We start from the raw sequence: 7,515 nt of genomic DNA on the forward strand, positions 1-7,515 counted from the left end.
AACCGACCCTATTTGTTTTACCAACTAAAAATTCAATTTCAAGAAGAGGAAGAGAAAGAGATTTATAGAAAAAAGGGACCGATAATATCCCACATACAAACCTATTGTTGATACCACGTGTTCCTCCTTTGCTTGATGTTGTTTTCTATCTCTGTCTGTGTCTCTCTTCTTCTTCTTCTTCTTCTTCTTCTTCTTTTGGGTAATTACATTAAACCCACCAGTGGTTTGGCCTGAAATCGCTTTGCCTATTTGTGATTTAAAAAATGCTACTTTACCCACCTGAGGTATGTTCTGTTTATTTTTTTAACCCATATATGTTAAAATCAATTATAAATAGGTATTTTTGCTTAAATTTTATGTCCCTCTCGTCCAAAAACAAAAAATAGAACAAAAAAGCAAGCGAAACAAGGTGAAAAAAGAGAGTCCAGGGTTTTGAGGTTAAAAAAAAAAATTGCACCCAAGCAAACTACACAATGGAACAATACCACTCAATCGTCACCCACAAGCGCTGACGCCGCCGATGATGCCACCGATTTCTTCCTCCCTCCTCCTCCCTAAAACCGAACCCACAACAGCATCACAATGTCCTTCCTCCGTCCTCAACGCCGAAACCGAACCCAGCAGTAAGTTCCATTCATGCTCTGCTCCTCGATCCCATCGGTGGTGGTTGAAGAGACGACCTCAATCCCGTCACTGTTGTGTGCATCCCAGCTTGATACTTGCCCCGTGAAAGTTCCAATCACCGTTGTTCCTCCGTGGGTTTGTCTTCTTCTTTATTCAATTTTTTTAATATATAATAAAATTGGTAACACAAATTTCGCTGTCAATGTGTGATTGTTACTTATGGGTTCTTCAATGTTGTGTGTATCCCACACCGATCCTTGCCTCGTGAAAGTTCTGATCACCATCGTCCCTTTGTGGCTAACTTTTTCTTTATTCAATTTTCATTAATAGATAATAATAAAAATTGATTACACTTGTTCGCTGTGAATGTGTAATTATTATTTATGGGTTCTTGAATTTGTCTTTATTTCATTCTGTAGCTTTATTGTTTGATGATTTGCTTCAGTCAATTTTCCTATTTTGCTTTTGTGTTATGTACAAAATGTGGTACTATTTTGCGGTGGTAATGTTCAAAGTTGCAGTGCTCTTCTCGTTGGGTCATGAAAATTAAATATATAAATAAATAACTTAAAAAAGTTATAAGTTAAGCACAATAGATTGCATTATTAGCAACAATCTTTAATTATTAAGAGAGTCACAGAGAGCCACATTATTGTCAGAAGTAGCTTGTGTGTGAAAATTAATATTTGATTTGGTGGGTTCACTTTGCAGATTTCTCCTCTCTTCGCCTTTGCAGTGGTGGGTTCGCAGTGGTTTGTGGGTTTTAGTTAGAAGCCTTGGTTTGTTGTTGTTGTTGTTATTGTTGTGCTTGGCCTTCGGCTTCACAAGATTGGCAACAACTTTGAGTTTCTTTTTGATGTTAGAAGTGACTTTCTTGATCTTGCCTTCGCTGCCAAGTGATTTTCTCTTTGGTGTCACAAAACCAAAGTATTCAAAATCCAAATCAATGGCACTGTGAAGCCGAGGGACCAAAGGGGACCAAATTGAACTCTAAGAGTAGTTAAAGTCGAAAGCAGAAGACTTGTCAGGAAATTTTTGAAGCAGATTTTTTGACATCAATGGATCCATGTAGTAAACCACTTTAGTAATGCCCATGAGAGACATATCTGATATTCTTCTCTGATTTTTTTTTTTTTTTCTCTTTCTGTGGTTGATGATTGAAAGCTAATAATTTTTTTTTTTTTTTTTGATTGAAGGGTAATATTGTATTGTTCGGTTATTTGTGTAGGTTGATCTGAGTTTTATTTTTTTGGGTATGTTCTTCATGTTCAAGATTTATGTGAATTGAGAGAGAGACCAATACCACTTTTTGACCTTGTTTCTCTTGTATTTTTGTGCTATTTTTTGTTTTGGGAGGAGAGAGACATAAAATTTGAGAAAAAATACCTATTTATCCCTGATTTTAACAGACGTGAGTTACGGAAAACAAACGGAACATACCTCAAGTGGGTAAAGTGATACTTTTTAAACTACTGGTATGCAAAGCAATTTCGGGCCAAAGCATAGGTGGAATTAGTGTAATTACCCCCTCCCTTTTTTTCTCTCTATGTTTTTGTTGTGTGTTTCTCTCTATTTGCGTGCCTCTGTATTTTTTGTAACCTCTTGAAACTTGCTAAAGCCTCTTCAATTTATAGAGAAATTGAGAAACCGTTTCCCCTTTTCTTCTCTTAACTGATCACTTCATGTAGTAGTTTGTGTCAGTTTCTCTTCAACAATTCCTCATTTCATGTTCAACCGCGCCCACTATCCAGCTTTTTGCTCTTTTTTTGTTTGTTCTGTTTCTTTAAGCTCCCTATTTTTTTGATTGTGTCATCTCACTTTTCAAGTTTTTGTTTGTTTCATTTCTATATTTTTCTTTTCATAGGTACTAGGTAGCAAACCACTTTGACATCATTATTATTATTACATTTGACTCACATGGTCCTTTTTTTTAATCTATGTTAATCACCTTTTTGTAGATGACCATACACCTGGTCTTATCCTATTCTTTAGTCCATTGCATCATTGTCAGTGTTGTTTGTGTTGCCGTGTAAGCATGCACCTATGACACTTTTTTATGACATTTTTTGGTTTCAACATGCCCTCTTCTCTTATGTCTAGCAGAGAATCTCCAAAAGTAGGATGGAAAGGCCTTTTCGTTTTGAGAAAATGTGGATTGGCCACCCAGGGTTCTAGCAAGTAGTTGATAATGCTTGGAATTTGTTCTCGAGCATCCAGTTAGCCATCTCTTCCTTAAAATCCCTTGCTACCTTCTGGAATAAAGAAGTTTTTGGAAACATTTTTGCCCAAAAAAGAAAGCTTATTGCCAAAATTGGGGGCCTTCAAAAGGCCTTGGCTTCTCGCCCTCTTGCCTTTTTATTTCTCTAGAGCAAGAGCTCTCTCTCAAGTATGCTGCTATTTTTATCCAAGAAGAGAAATTTTAGGCTCTAAAATCTAGGGTAGACTGGCAGATTTTTGGTGATAGAAATACGACATTCTTCCACATTAAAACTATCACTAGAAGGGAGCATAATAATATCAGGCAGATTAAGAACATCATAGGTGATTGGGTGGATTCAAAGGACCAAGTAATGGATATAATTCTAAAGGGCTTCATAGATCTCTATCAGTCACAGCATCTTACCTCTATCTCCCGTTCAGATTTTGAGGTTGACTGGGCCATCTTCCTCTCTGATGCTGGCTCCAAGAAACTCTCTTGCAACTTCACCAGCCAGGAAATTCACAAGTCTATGTTTTTCTTAAAGCCCTTCAAGGCCCCAGGCATGGATGGTCTTTATAATGGTTTTTTTCAACATTTCTAGCACACGATGGGTCCATCTGTTATTGAAGAGATCCAGTCCATCATCTCCTCTAAAAAAGGTTCCATCATACCTCAATCAAACTCTGGTGGTCCTCATCCCTAAAAGGGATGGCCCTAAAACCCTTGGTCACTTTAGGCCAATTAGTTTATGCTCCACTGTCTACAAAACTATCTCTAAGATAATTGTAAATAGAATCAGACCCTATATGTACCACTTTGTTTCCCTACTTCAAGCTACTTCCATCCCTGGAAGGAAAGGCCTAGACAATATGATTTATAGCCCAGGAAATTCTCCACTCCATGGAAAAAATGAAAGGAAAGAAAGGCAACATGGGGCTAAAAATTGATCTTGAAAAAGCCTTTGATGGCCTTGAATGGACCTCATCCGCTTTAACTTCCCTTTGGATCTCATTGATGTAATTATGGACTGCATCTCTTAAACCTCTGTGTCTGTTCTCTTCAACGGTGGCAAACTCCCTGCTTTCAATCCATCTTGGGGTATCCGCTAAGGGGATCCGTTGTTGCCATACATCTTCATATTATACCTGGAATACCTCGAGCTTCTTATTCATAAGAAAGCAATTGATCGAACTTGGAAACCCATCAAAGCCTCCAAATCTGGTCCTATCTTTTCTCATTTATTTTTTGCGGATGACCTTATCCTTTTTAGTCAAGCGACTCTTGAAAACTGCAATGCCATCAAGGATGTGTTATCATCCTTCTGTACTCTTTCTGGCCAAAAAGTTAGTAAAGAGAAATCAAGTATCCTCTTCTCAAAAAACACCCTCACAGAAGATAGGGATTTTGTTTGCAACTCCCTTGGCATATTGGAAACAAAGAAATTTGATAGATATCTTGGTTTTCCCTTGAAGTTTGCAGACCGTGGATCAAAAGATTTTGACTTCATTATCCATAAAGTCCAAGACAAGCTCGCTGGCTGGCAAGCAAGCCCTCTATATCACTTGTAGGTAGAACTCTTATATAATCCTTATCGGGCCCTATCCCTGATTATGTCATGCAATGTGTCTTGCTCCCTAGTAGCATATGTCAGGAAATTGATCAAGCTAACAAATTTTTTTTATAGGGCTCTACCCTTGAAAAAAGAAAGATGCACATGGTCAATTGGAACACAGTTACTCACCCAAAAAACCAGGGTGGTATGAGCATCTAAGAATCAAAACCACGGAATCTACATTGCAGCTAAAGGTTTAGATGTTTTGAACCTCCCTACTCCCGTTTCCTGGATTTGGAAAGTAAAGGCTTCTCCAAAAATGTTGTTCTTTCTCTGGTTATATTCTTGCAATATTATCCCCGTCCGAGAAGTATTGGCTTCAAGGGGTTTAAGTCTTGATCAAAGCTGCCCCATCTGTGGGTCTCATCCCAAGTCAAGAGACTGTCTCCTCAAAGAACGCTCCTTCTTAGTAAGCTTTTGGAACCAGCTTGGGCCTCCCTCACGCCTTTATTCCTCTTTTGGGCTCCCTTTCCAAGACTGGATCCATGCAAACTGCACATCTTGCCTTGATTCTTGGCACCACCGCAACCTTTGGTCCCTTTATTCCTATTTGGTATCTGGTCTTTATGGCTAAATAGGAACTGTATGACTCGTCAAGCTAAGCAAGCAAACCCTGGCTCTCCAAGGAATGCATTGCCAAAGCTCTAGAGTTCCCCTTCCTTACAACCCCAAACACTTATTTTGCCCCAAAATCTAGGGCCAACACTAGATGGGTTAAATTGGCCCTTCATTGGTTGAAGCTAAACATTGATGCCTCCATTCTCGGTAATGATGAGAGTGCTAGTGGATTAATCCGAGATTCTGATGTTATATAGGTTCTAGGATTCTCTAGAAAGATAAGCACCTCCTCAATCCTTATGGCTGACCTTTGGGCATTGAGAGATGGTCTTCGCAAGGCCAAAAACTTGAATATCCAAAAGCTTATAATTAGTGTTGACTCCATTGAAGTTGTTAACCTTATAGCTTTTAATTTTATCATTAACAGCCAAACGCAACCACTTGTGGCTGAATGCAAGGTCATTCTCCAAGCTATTTCTTAGGCCAACAAGGCTTCTGACTCTTTGGCTAAACTGGAAAGACTGCAGGAGGAACCTTTTGTTTGTTTGTAACCCTTCTTCCCCCTATTTTAGATGTACTTGCTTTTGACAGCTCTAATAGGAGTCCCCCTGTAACTAACTCCCGCCTTTCAACGATGTAGTGTTTTTTAATGCATTTTTGTTAACCCAAAAAAAAAAATTTGTTGTTCTCTTATTGGTATTGTCTATTTTCTACGATGTAGTGTTTTTTAATGCATTTTTGTTAACCCAAAAAAAAAAAAAAACTTTTGTTGTTCTCTTATTGGTATTGTCTATTTCTATTGTAGCTTTTGATGATTGAAACATTATGCCTTTGTGTTTCTACTTCTAACTCATTTTTCAAATTTCATTTCTTTAGCTATATAATAATACTAATAATATAAGGACAAAATTTAGTTACAAAATTGATTGTAACTTTAAGCTACAACCTTTTTCAATATCTTTTTATTGAAAGTGAATTTTGACAAATTCACCATTAGATGATATCTCCTTCTTATATTCTTCATACTTGTAAATTTCTAGAAAATTGAATATCAATAGTTATATTATCAATAAATTATTCAAATTGCTAGCTTTTGTAGTTTCAATTTTTTTTTCTTTTTCAGAAACACGCGCGCACACACACACACACATATATATATGGAAGGGGATGAGAAAAGGTAATACACTTATACGTCAACACCAAAACTGCATGTTGCAGTTTGTGTTGTGGAGCAAGTGATAAACCCCTTCTTAATATCACACCTTACCGATGTGGGACGACTCAACAACACTGAGTATCTTTTTTTTTTTTTTTGAGAAACACACGCACACACATATAGGGGAAGAAGGATGAGATAAAGGAATACATTCACACGCCAACACCAAAACTACATGTGGCAGTTAGTATTGCAAAGCAAGTGATAAACCATTTTTCAATATCACACTTTGCCGATGTGGAACGACTCAACAATACTGAATATCCTTTTTTTTAGAAACACACACACACACACATTGTAGTTTACAATTGTGCATAAAATATAAGCTTATAGATCATATACTAAATAATATTTGATTGACACAAAATTTGACCTATATATTAAGAGCATAAAGAACATACACTTCAACAATTAGATTTTCAAAATATGCAGTAATATTTATTTTATTGAGTAAGTTCGGCTACAACCAATTTTGTTTTTAAACTTTATCCTAATTTAATTGGTTCCTTAATTAACTTACCAAAAAGAGCTTTGTTGATACTGTCCCTTCTCCATTATGATTTTTTTTTTTTTTTGGAAATCAAAAATTAAATTAAATAACCCACAACACACACACACACACACACACACACACACACAAATAACCTTCATTTTCAGAGTTTTTTTTAATCTTTATCAGTGAACTAATTTTCCAAATGCTTCAATGGTAATCATGGATTTTTTCTACACTAGCAATAATATAAATTTTATAAATTCCATAAATTATAGAACTATTAATTCTAAGCTTCATGTTTTTTGGTGTTGAGATGCGTTTAGATTAGGCTAGAGTAGAATTTCTATGTTGTATAAAAAAAATTAAAAAAAAAAAAAAGCATTTAAGAGGGTGCCAATCTTTTTTTAATCATTTTAGTCTGAAATTGATATTGCATGTTAAAAAATTTTGTTGCGAAATATCTTCTCCTTTTATTTCCAAAGTGTAATTGGCCCAACCAAATAATAATAATAATAATAAAAAAGGTTTATTATACTTCTCTCCCTTGAGATTTGGGAGAATAACACTCCACCTCAAACCTTAAGAGAAAAAATCACTTTCTCCCTTGAGACAAAAAATTCATTAAATTGATGTTAAAAATGTTGTGCACTACTTTGCTTAAGGGTAGGTTCTCAAAATTATCCTCTCTTTTTAAAATCTATTGTTTTAAATTTTTAATTAAAGAGTATTTTAAAATATCACGTACAACTTTTGATTTTTTTTTTCTTATTTTCAATGGACTATGAAGAGATTGATTGTTGCAAGTGTTCGGT

The 7,515-nt window shown here is 36.0% G+C and overlaps 1 long non-coding RNA gene across 1 annotated transcript; it reads left to right on the forward strand.

Moving 5' to 3' along the window:
- The first annotated feature begins 468 nt into the window (after positions 1-468).
- LOC142607432 (uncharacterized) lies at positions 469-1,945 on the forward strand. Its single transcript, XR_012839324.1, has 2 exons — positions 469-759; positions 1,336-1,945. It is a non-coding gene; the product is annotated as an uncharacterized LOC142607432 (long non-coding RNA).
- The last annotated feature ends 5,570 nt before the right edge of the window (positions 1,946-7,515 follow it).

The sequence above is a fragment of the Castanea sativa genome, chromosome 1, assembly GCF_040712315.1.
Source record: "Castanea sativa cultivar Marrone di Chiusa Pesio chromosome 1, ASM4071231v1".
NCBI lineage: Eukaryota > Viridiplantae > Streptophyta > Magnoliopsida > Fagales > Fagaceae > Castanea > Castanea sativa.